This window comes from Acartia tonsa, chromosome 8, assembly GCF_053477335.1.
Source record: "Acartia tonsa isolate MP-2025a chromosome 8, ASM5347733v1, whole genome shotgun sequence".
Classification (NCBI taxonomy): domain Eukaryota; kingdom Metazoa; phylum Arthropoda; class Copepoda; order Calanoida; family Acartiidae; genus Acartia; species Acartia tonsa.
In genome coordinates, this window is record NC_137267.1 from 31,542,910 (window position 1) to 31,552,786 (window position 9,877).

The window sequence follows — 9,877 nt, forward strand, 5'->3', positions numbered from 1 at the left end:
TTGAAATACTTGAATCTTTGATACTTAAACCAGAACTTATTAAGAATCAAGCATGGAGTAACTTTTCATTTATAAGCTATCAAAATACTATTTGTAAAGGGCCATTTTGAACTGTCTTATTAAATGAAAACTTAGGAGCAAATCTTATAGAACACGGGAAACGCTGTTAGTTGGGATACATATTGTCTTTGGAGCCATGTTTCTGAAACAATATGCCGAAAGCAGTTAGTACTCTTGAGTCGTAGTAAAGGGCCAAAAGATTATTACAAACTTGTAGCATTTATACTCAAGTTAAACTGTACTAATACTTTGGTGCCGTTAGAACCGATTTTCTGAGATTTGCACTTACTTATACATGCCTAGGACTTATATTCCTAATGTAATTCTGATTTATATGCGGATGTATCAAAATAACTATTGCCTCCAAAATTTTGAGTTAAACAAAATATTTCAAAGTCTCAAAGATATTCTCAACATCGATCGGTTGGAATGATATAAGTGTAAACAAATTACTGTATGCAATCAGCAATAATTCCAAAGATTTCCTGAGACTCTGAGCAAAATATTCCACTTTTGGACTTAGCACCGTTCTATTTCTTTTGTTACAGAGAGAATCTTGAATCTCTGGACTTATAGTAATTTTTATGAAATTGGAAACTTGGTTGGAAATTTACCAAAATTCGGACTTGTAATAATTGCAATTCTTCCAACTAGATTAACAAATTTCATTTTCCACACTTAAGAGAAAATTTTGTTTTAGAGTATTTCTGTCTTAGCCAAAATATTCCAATTATGGACTTAGAGAGATTCTATTTCTTTTGGTGAAGGATAATTCTAACACTCTAATACTTTATGATTTTAAAATCCTTAACTTAGCGAGATTTGCTCTAAGTCAAAATACTCCAATAGTGGACTTAGAGTGATTCTATTTCTTTTGACTTAAGGGCAATCTCTAAAAGTAGCTTTGTGAATGGACTGTTAGGAAATTTCATCTCGGACAAAATATTCCACGTCTGGACTTAGAGTGATTCTATTTCTTTTGTCTCAGGATAATTTCACTAATTTTGTACTTAGTATAATTTCATTGAAAGGAAATTTTTTTTGGACTTAGTCAAAATTCACTAATTTTGTACTTAGTATAATTTCATTGAAAGGAAATTTTTTTTTTGGACTTAGTCAAAATTCACTAACTGTGTACTTAGGATAATTTCAATAAAAAATTTTTTTTTGACTTAGTCGAAATTTATTAATTTGGCACTTAAGATATTTTCATAATTTTTTTTTCCTAAGCCAAAATTTATTGATTTTGTACTTAGAATAATTTCATTAGAAACTTTTTGGACTTAGTCAAAATTTTCCAACTTTGGACTTAGAGTGATTCTATTTTATTTTGACTTAGAAAGTTTTAATTCAATCTTAACAAAAAAAAAAAATTTTTTTTTGTTTGTATATTCCTTATAAACATATACATAAGTACAATAAACGGTTCACTCAACAATAAGTAGGACATGAAAACTAAATTTTTACTTGCTTTGCTAATGCTAAAATTTCTATTTCATGTGCCGCCAGAATTCAACAGACAACTTGAGAAGAGTTATAAACCATCAATCATTAGTGATAGTGAATATTAGTGATTTAAAAGTATAGTCAACAACCTAAGCCCTATATGTAATTAAAAAGCACACTTATAAGAGACAAAGTTCTAGTAACCAAACGCAGCAAAAGGTTGCAGCAGCCTATATTGGGAGTCTTGGGACGTCTCTAAAAGAAGTAGCAAGTAATATTGGAAGTACTCTACTGTCTTTATAAAAATCCGGATTAAAACAAAGAAAGAAAAAAATTTTCTTTTTATACCATTGAGAAAATTTAATTTTACTTAGGATTATTAGCATAAAGACTATAACCAAGTAAAATAAAGTGTGTACATATAGTTCATAATCTTTATAATCTAAAATTGTTACCATTTAGAAAAAAAAGTGCACTAATTCAGCTAATTTGATTTTCAATAATATTTGACCAAATAATAACACCAACCTTGTAGTCTACTTTAAAGAGTTTGATTGACAACTTCCAGCGTATAGATTGATCACCTTGCGTAGGATATCACACTTCAGTAAGACACATAGAATATTGTGTTCTCACTAATTAAGTGGAGCACATCCGGTCTATAATAACCTTGAAAACAAACTGATTATATTCATATATATAGGACAATCTAAATTGAGTCTCAATAATATAGTTATAAGGATTGAAATCACAAGTGAAGCCCCATAATAATTCGCGAATAATACTTAGTAGGATTGGTAGGCATACCCTAATACAACTATAAGTATTGGGTGCGAGATCTTTGATATTCAGGCAAAACTGTTGCAATACTATTAGAATATAGACGATCCTTTGGGAGTGAACCTTAGTAAGTTATATTCATAAAGCCTTACAGGAATAAGCAGATTGTAAGCTACATATCCTTAGAGTGGAGTAAGAATTCAACAAGGATTATAAATTGCTGTTTTTCTCAACAATAACATTTGCTAGGAAAGGTCGACGCCTAAGCAAATAACAGTTAATTTGTGATAGTATATTAGCATACCCACATTAACTTCGCTGCAAACCTTAACATTCTATTTAACTTTATAACTAATTTGTATAGCCAAACAACCCACATTAGCTTTGTAGGCAAATATAGAATAAATCTAAGTAGAAGTGTTTCTACAGTTGAGCTTAATTAAGGATAAGAGTGCATTAGCGCACACTCCAGAATAAGATTTAAAGCTCACTCGCAAGCATTCACGACGTAGAAACAACTGTAGGTGAAGTAGACAATACATACTCATCTATATTTAACAATTTTAAAAGAAAAATTTGTTATTGTAAACAATTTTTGATTGTTTTAACTTTAGGCACATTATTTAGTTTCTTCTTGTACCTTTGCTATTTAAATCCTAAAATAGTACAACATCTCATAAGCTTCTTTAAAGAACTCATAGAAAGTTTAAAAGCTTTAAGCTAGCTGTAATGCCATTATTTAATAAAAGTAAGAAAGATGACAACGCTGAAAAGGCGAACACTCCACGTCGAGGACGCTCGACGACGCCTGGAAGAAGAACTCCGTCAGCTGATGCAGCTTCTGCAGGAGATGATACACGAAGGGAGGAACCGATGCCCAACCAGGAGGAACCAGAACAGAATGGTGAGAGAACCAAGACGCCAGAACCAGACACGGAATCTGTAAGATCCATACCTATGCGCGAGGACTCACCAGACGCATTGATCAGAGATCGATATGTTAGAGCAACACTATCAGATCCTCTGGGAAATTTCCTGTTCCCACAATTCCTGGATACAATAAGACTTTGTAACCCCAACATACGTGTGGACTCAGAAATGATGAGGAACTTCTGTACCAACTACACACAGAGTATGAGGGAATACAAAGAGGAACAAAGACGTGAAGTTGAGTTAGAAGCCCAGCGTATTGTACACGAGGAGAATGACAAACGCACTCAACGACACTTCAGTAACTTCACCAACCAAACTGGAATTAAACCACCAAGCAGCTATGCAAGCACGAGCACCCTAAGCAACGATCAAAAGCTTAAGTTAGCCAATGGAACCTTCCCTCTCAAGCATTGCTTCAAAGGAGACGGCAAACCACCTTACATTACTGATTATCTATCAGAGATGAACACTGCTCAGGAATTATGTAACCTCTCAAGATCAGAATTCGAAACCTTTATGCTTAGAACCACAACTGGCGAAGCATATACTACTATCCAGCAAAGTTTCAATCTTGGACTATCTATTGAAAGTGTCTACAATAGCTTACTGCTACAGTACGATATACTCATCAGCCCACAGGAAGCTCAAGCTAAGCTGATAGCTTTTAAGGGAACCAAAGCCATGTCATTCCCTAAGCTTGTCAGTACCATTCAGAATCTTGCCAGCAGAGCCGCTGTTCATTATACAGACAAGAAGGAACGACAGAATGTATTCAACATAACTGCAGTGGAGGCACTCAAACGTAGCTTACCAACAAATAGCCGCAATATAGCATCTGAAAACCATCACAATCTCAGACATGATCTTGGAAGATCCCCTACATATCATGAGTTGACCGCTTCCATGTATCCTAGAACTGAAGACCTAGATATGGACCTACAGCAGAATGGTGTATCAGCCAGTTACAATGGAGATTTGTCGCTTCATAAAAAGACAAATAACACCAACTACTCACATGACAGGGATACAAGAATGAATAGAGACAAACAGCCTGCTAAAGTTGCCGCTACGTCAAGCTATTATAAAAGGCCAACAGTTAGAGAAGTTACTGCTAAACCAGCCTATCCTAAAACCTACAACAGAGAAAACAGGGATAATAGAGATAGACAACCACAAAAGAACACCAAACAAGATTATCATATCTCCTATGGTACATCCAATAAGCGCTACTGCGGTGCATGTGGTCAAAATTCCCACAAAATATCAGATGGATGCAGACTACTGTGCGATGACCAAGGACGACAATATCAAACAGCACTAACATCCGGATACTGCCCAAGCTGTCACAAGAAGTATGGCAAAGACCTATACCACGCTCAACACCTATGCCCTGGACGACCAGCAATGATGGAACTGTACCATAGTGGTAAAGTAAGACCTGGTGGTGTGTTTAGACAGGCATATGAAGAATGGGTTGAGGCCAAAGCCAATGGACAATCCAAAGAGCGCGGCAGAACAAGTAGGGTTAACGCTATCACCGTTCGAATGGATCCTAATGACCCCAAGATTTTAGCGGTAGATAGTTCGGCAGCTATCATGGATGAAAACAGGAAAATGTACCTGAACTGCTCCGGCTGTATGTCAAATGGAAACTACGATGTATACATGACAGCTTTGTTTGACTCAGCAGCAGACAGAAATATCGTGTCAACCAGCTATTTTGGTATGTTATTTGGAGTACAACAAAATGAGGTTAAGAACCATCTGGAAAAGAGTGACATGGTTCTTGTCAGCTACTCTGGACACAAAATCCCAGTAGCTGGAGAAATAACTCTCATGATTCGCCTCACACAGTTCTCAGGCATCTATAGACCAGTACCGTTTATGATTGTACCTGAGGAACACAAGAATGTCACACCTATGATCATCGGAATGAATGGCATTAGAGATCTCCAATTAGGGTTGACTTTCGTTGCGGACAACCACCCGCCAGCACCATATCTATACTCTATGTTCCATCCTGGGAGAGTACTAGATAGCCTGTTCTGTTCTGATTATGAATTACAACTCTGCACAGGGACAATTGACAAAATTGACTCTAATGAAACTCAGACTATAGAGATGAACATCAACCATTTCTTCAACTTGGCTCCTGGAACAAAAGTCATTCTCAGCGATGACCACATTGCCAATGATAGAAATGGAGGAATCAAAATTCAGCCTGGACAAACGCAACTGACTGTCAACAACCGAGGACAACTCAGTGGAAGAGCAATGATAACAAATGTCACTGAACATGCAATCACTAACACTGTTATCACCGGATACTTGGAACCAAGCAACCAATTTGTAGTCAAGGAGATCACCACAGACTTTGATTTTACGCAATCATTCCTACACAATGTATCTGTGACAACTGAGCTAGACGAGATTGTACAAGCCCTGGAGCAACACGCAGAGAAAGCTAATACTCCAGCCGTCAATCAGATCTCACTAGACACCAGAAACAACTCAGTTCAACTCTTATAGCTACCAAAACACAGCGCCATCAATCTGGTAGAACGATCTTTTCCTTTAGCTGATGGATATATACCGAATCCTACAGCTATAAACAATGACACTCCAGTACCAGGAGTAGCCTTATCTGACTACCGTTCTAATATTGATGAAATTCTAACTACACCAGATCCTGAAAAGAATAAACTTTTTGAAAATAGTGATGACGTTATTGAACTTGGCTTAAAACATATAGCTGAATCTGATAACCTCATGGACTATGTAACGGAACCTACTGGCTACAGTGTGCCTAAGGACCAATTTGTTAAACCAGAGGATCTTGTGGTGCTGTCAGACTATCCACCAGAGGTAAGACATTATATAGAAGACATATTCCTAAAATCTTACCCCGATATCATATCTACACATTCTACTGATAGAGGTAACATGAGTAAATATCTGGGCAATTATACAATTAGACTAAAACCTGGTCAAACTTTACCCCAGCATAAGAAATTATATTATTTATCACCCGTAGAGAAAATGCAAATGCAATCTATCTTAGAGTTTTTGTTAAAGAACGGCACCATTGAAAGAGCTAATTTGGATGGGGATTCCTATAACAACTATGCAAGCCCAGCTTATCTGATTCCAAAGTCGGATCAGGGGAGCTGTCCTCGTTTAATTGTAAATTTTCAACAATTGAATCCTTGTCTGCAGTCTGAACCTGCACTACTACCCACAGCAGAAAATTTGATTCAGTCACTAAGGGATAAATTTGTGCATAGTAGTAGTGACATGGCTAACGCTTTTCATAGTATAACGCTAGAACCTTCTTGCAGAGACCTAACATTGTTTGCAACCCCATTAGGAGCTTTTAGACACGCATCCTTACCAACTGGCATTAAGACTTCACCTGAAAGTCTATCACGCTTTATGGAAAAGATATTACACTGGGAATTGGTTTATGATGATAATGGTAATGTTGTAATGGACGGTGATTTAGCCAAAATGGTATACTCACCTATCCCAGAAGTCCAGCACATTTATGATGATTTCATTGTCTCAACTGAACTAGCTAAAACTAGATCAGAATCATTGAATATACATTTTAAGATTTTGAAGAAAGTTATGGGGAGAATACACACGCATAAAGGAAAGATTAGTTTAAAGAAATCACAACTTTTTAAAAGTAGGGTAAATTTCTTTGGATTCTTCATTTCGCATAACTATTGCTGTGTAGATCAAAGGCGAGTACAAAAACTTCTAAATATTCCCATGCCTACTGATATTACTATAATGAGATCTTTTATGGGAGTACTACAAAGTATGCATAAACATTTAAGATTTGATATTATGGCTCCTACACATATTCTAACTTCACTTACATCTACTAGATTAGGTAAAACTTTTGTCCCAACTCCAGAACAAAGACAAGCATTCGAAGATATTAAGAAAGCTTTAGCTTCAGGACCAATTTGTAGCAAATTAGTTAACTTATCGGCACCTAAGATTATTTTGTCAGATGCAGCCGGCACCTCAACTGGCTCATATTCAGCAGTCTTAGCGCAAATAGTGACACCAGAATTACAGGCTAAAACCCTACCCCCTGGGCTAAACTTCGATGATCCTGTGCACCATGTTATTTATGATAACAGATTACCAATTTTACCCCTACCTTTGCAGATTGAAGGTGAAAACATTAAGGATTATGCTAAACGTATGTCTGAAGATGGACCGCCTGAATTTGAATATTTGGCTAGTAAAACTTTGGGCTATCCTGAAGACACTGTACACAATAGTCTTGGGATATCTTTACAATTGCTTTTGGAACTAAATAAAGTTCAAACACCTTTGACCACCATCCTGCAAAGAGCATCAAAAATCATATGTTCTACGATGTTGAGACAAAAGTATATTCAATTTGTATTTAATAATGATAGGGATAAATTCTTAGAATTTATTCGCAAACTAGAGCATGGATATGTATACCTAGATCCGCAACAACTCATATTTGAAGCGCTTAGTGTAGCTATGTACCGCCCTGTGATAGTTATCACAAATATAGAGGGTGTCAAACCTGTCACTCAACACTGTTCAGACAAAACAAAACCCCCTTTTGTATTTTTACTATATGGACACAAGGAGCAACACATAGTAAGACCCGCAATGGTTTCATCAACCAAAAGCTTTAATTTAAAATCTTTAGCGTCTATGTTTGAAATTATTGCATATACCTCAAAGAAAATTACCGTTGCTGAGTCAAGATTACATATCATAGACATTGAAATCCTAGGGACTATTTACGCAGCAAACTCGTTTAGAACTCTAATAGGTCCAAGCTGTGAATGCACTTTGTTAACAGACGCAAAATGTGCTTACTATCTCTTCAATCCTAAAGCATTAACAGCCGTTAATAAATTGAAGAGGTGGAATACCACTCTGTTAACTCTAATACCGAAGCTAACAATGTCTTTCTTGAGAGGAGAAGACAATTTGGCAGATTTCTTAACAAGGGCATATAAGGCTACTTTACCAAGCATCAAAAAGGTGGCCCTACCTAAATTTGTTAAATCTGGGTTTGAGGATAACTTACCCCAATATAAAGTTTGGACTATTGAAGAATGGACACAATTCATTATAGATAACCCCGACTATTTGGGTTATGATGAACAACCCCCACAACCAAAGCAACAAAAGCCCAAAATCACCATAAATTCTCTTGCCGCAGAACATAGAGTTATAGGCAAAGTACTAAGACCTTTGGAAATCCTAAAAGAAAGGATTAGCATAGAAAATATAATTGCAAACCAAAAAGAGGAATACTCTGATATTTACACACGCTGTCTAACCTCTAAATCAAACACCTACACTTATAAAAGACAGAACTACGAACTTAAAGATACGATTCTGTTTACAAAGATTAAAGGAGATTTAAAAGTTTATCTCCCAACCATATTATTACCAGTATTAGTATGCTATACTCATCTTTTGTTAGTACATAGTGGAGAAATTAAAATGCTTTTGAATATGCAAAATTTCTTCCACCCTAACCTTAAGAAATATGTTAGAAATTACACTAGATCTTGTTTAAATTGTCAACTTAAAAATTCATCTACAAAACTAGAACAAGTAGGAACCTATAGTACAATTTCAAGACCTTTTGAATGTGTAAGTATTGACTATATACAATCCTTACCCCCCTATCGTAGTTATAATCATATCCTCACTATAGTCTGCCAACTAACAGGAATGATTCTTGCATATCCCATGAAATCACTCACATCCCGTGAATTTATAGATAAATTCATGTTTTATTTCTATCCTAATTTCTCCCCCAGACAAATATTGTGTGACAATGCAAAATCATTTCTAGAAAAGCAAAACTTGATATTCTTTGCTTCTATTGGCATCCGAGTTTTGTATTCTACTGCATACTTTTCACCTTCTAAAGGACTGGTGGAAGCTAGCAACAAAGTAATAAAATGGCCAATCATTAAAATTTTGGCGCAAGACTCAACAACCTCATGGTTATATCTACTACCGTTAATAGTCCGACAATATAATTGCACTAAAATACCAAAGACTGGATTTTCACCCATGGAATTATTATTCGGGTCACGCAGCTCCCTGTCTAAATTGTTCTTTGGAGCAATAAAACCGGATGAATATCACCCTGAAATAGCTCGCACAGAAGCCTATGTGCAAGACCTCTCAGACGGTATACAAGAAAACTTGGACATTTCAGCAAAAGCTATTGAAAAGGGAAGGGAGGCAAGACTAAAGTATATTAACAAAACCCGCATACACAAACAATTTGATATAGGAGATCTTGTCTTGGTTAGAAATAACACTATTACACCTGGTGTTAACCCAAATCTTACTCCTATCTATCATATTTCACCCTATAGAGTTTTGGATGTAAGCCCTAACAGTTGCACGCTTGAAAGAATTTCTGACAAGAAGACTGAAATATTTAAATACTCTTTCAACGAAATCAAAAGGTTCAAGCCAATTGACGAACATTTTGACACCCTCCCAGAGGAAATAAGGGGAATTATTACAAAGCCTTATAATAAACTCACAAATCAAGAGATAGCCACATTAGTTAAAAATGACACACTTCCACTTATATTCCCGGTTAATTCAAAGGATCCGCAAC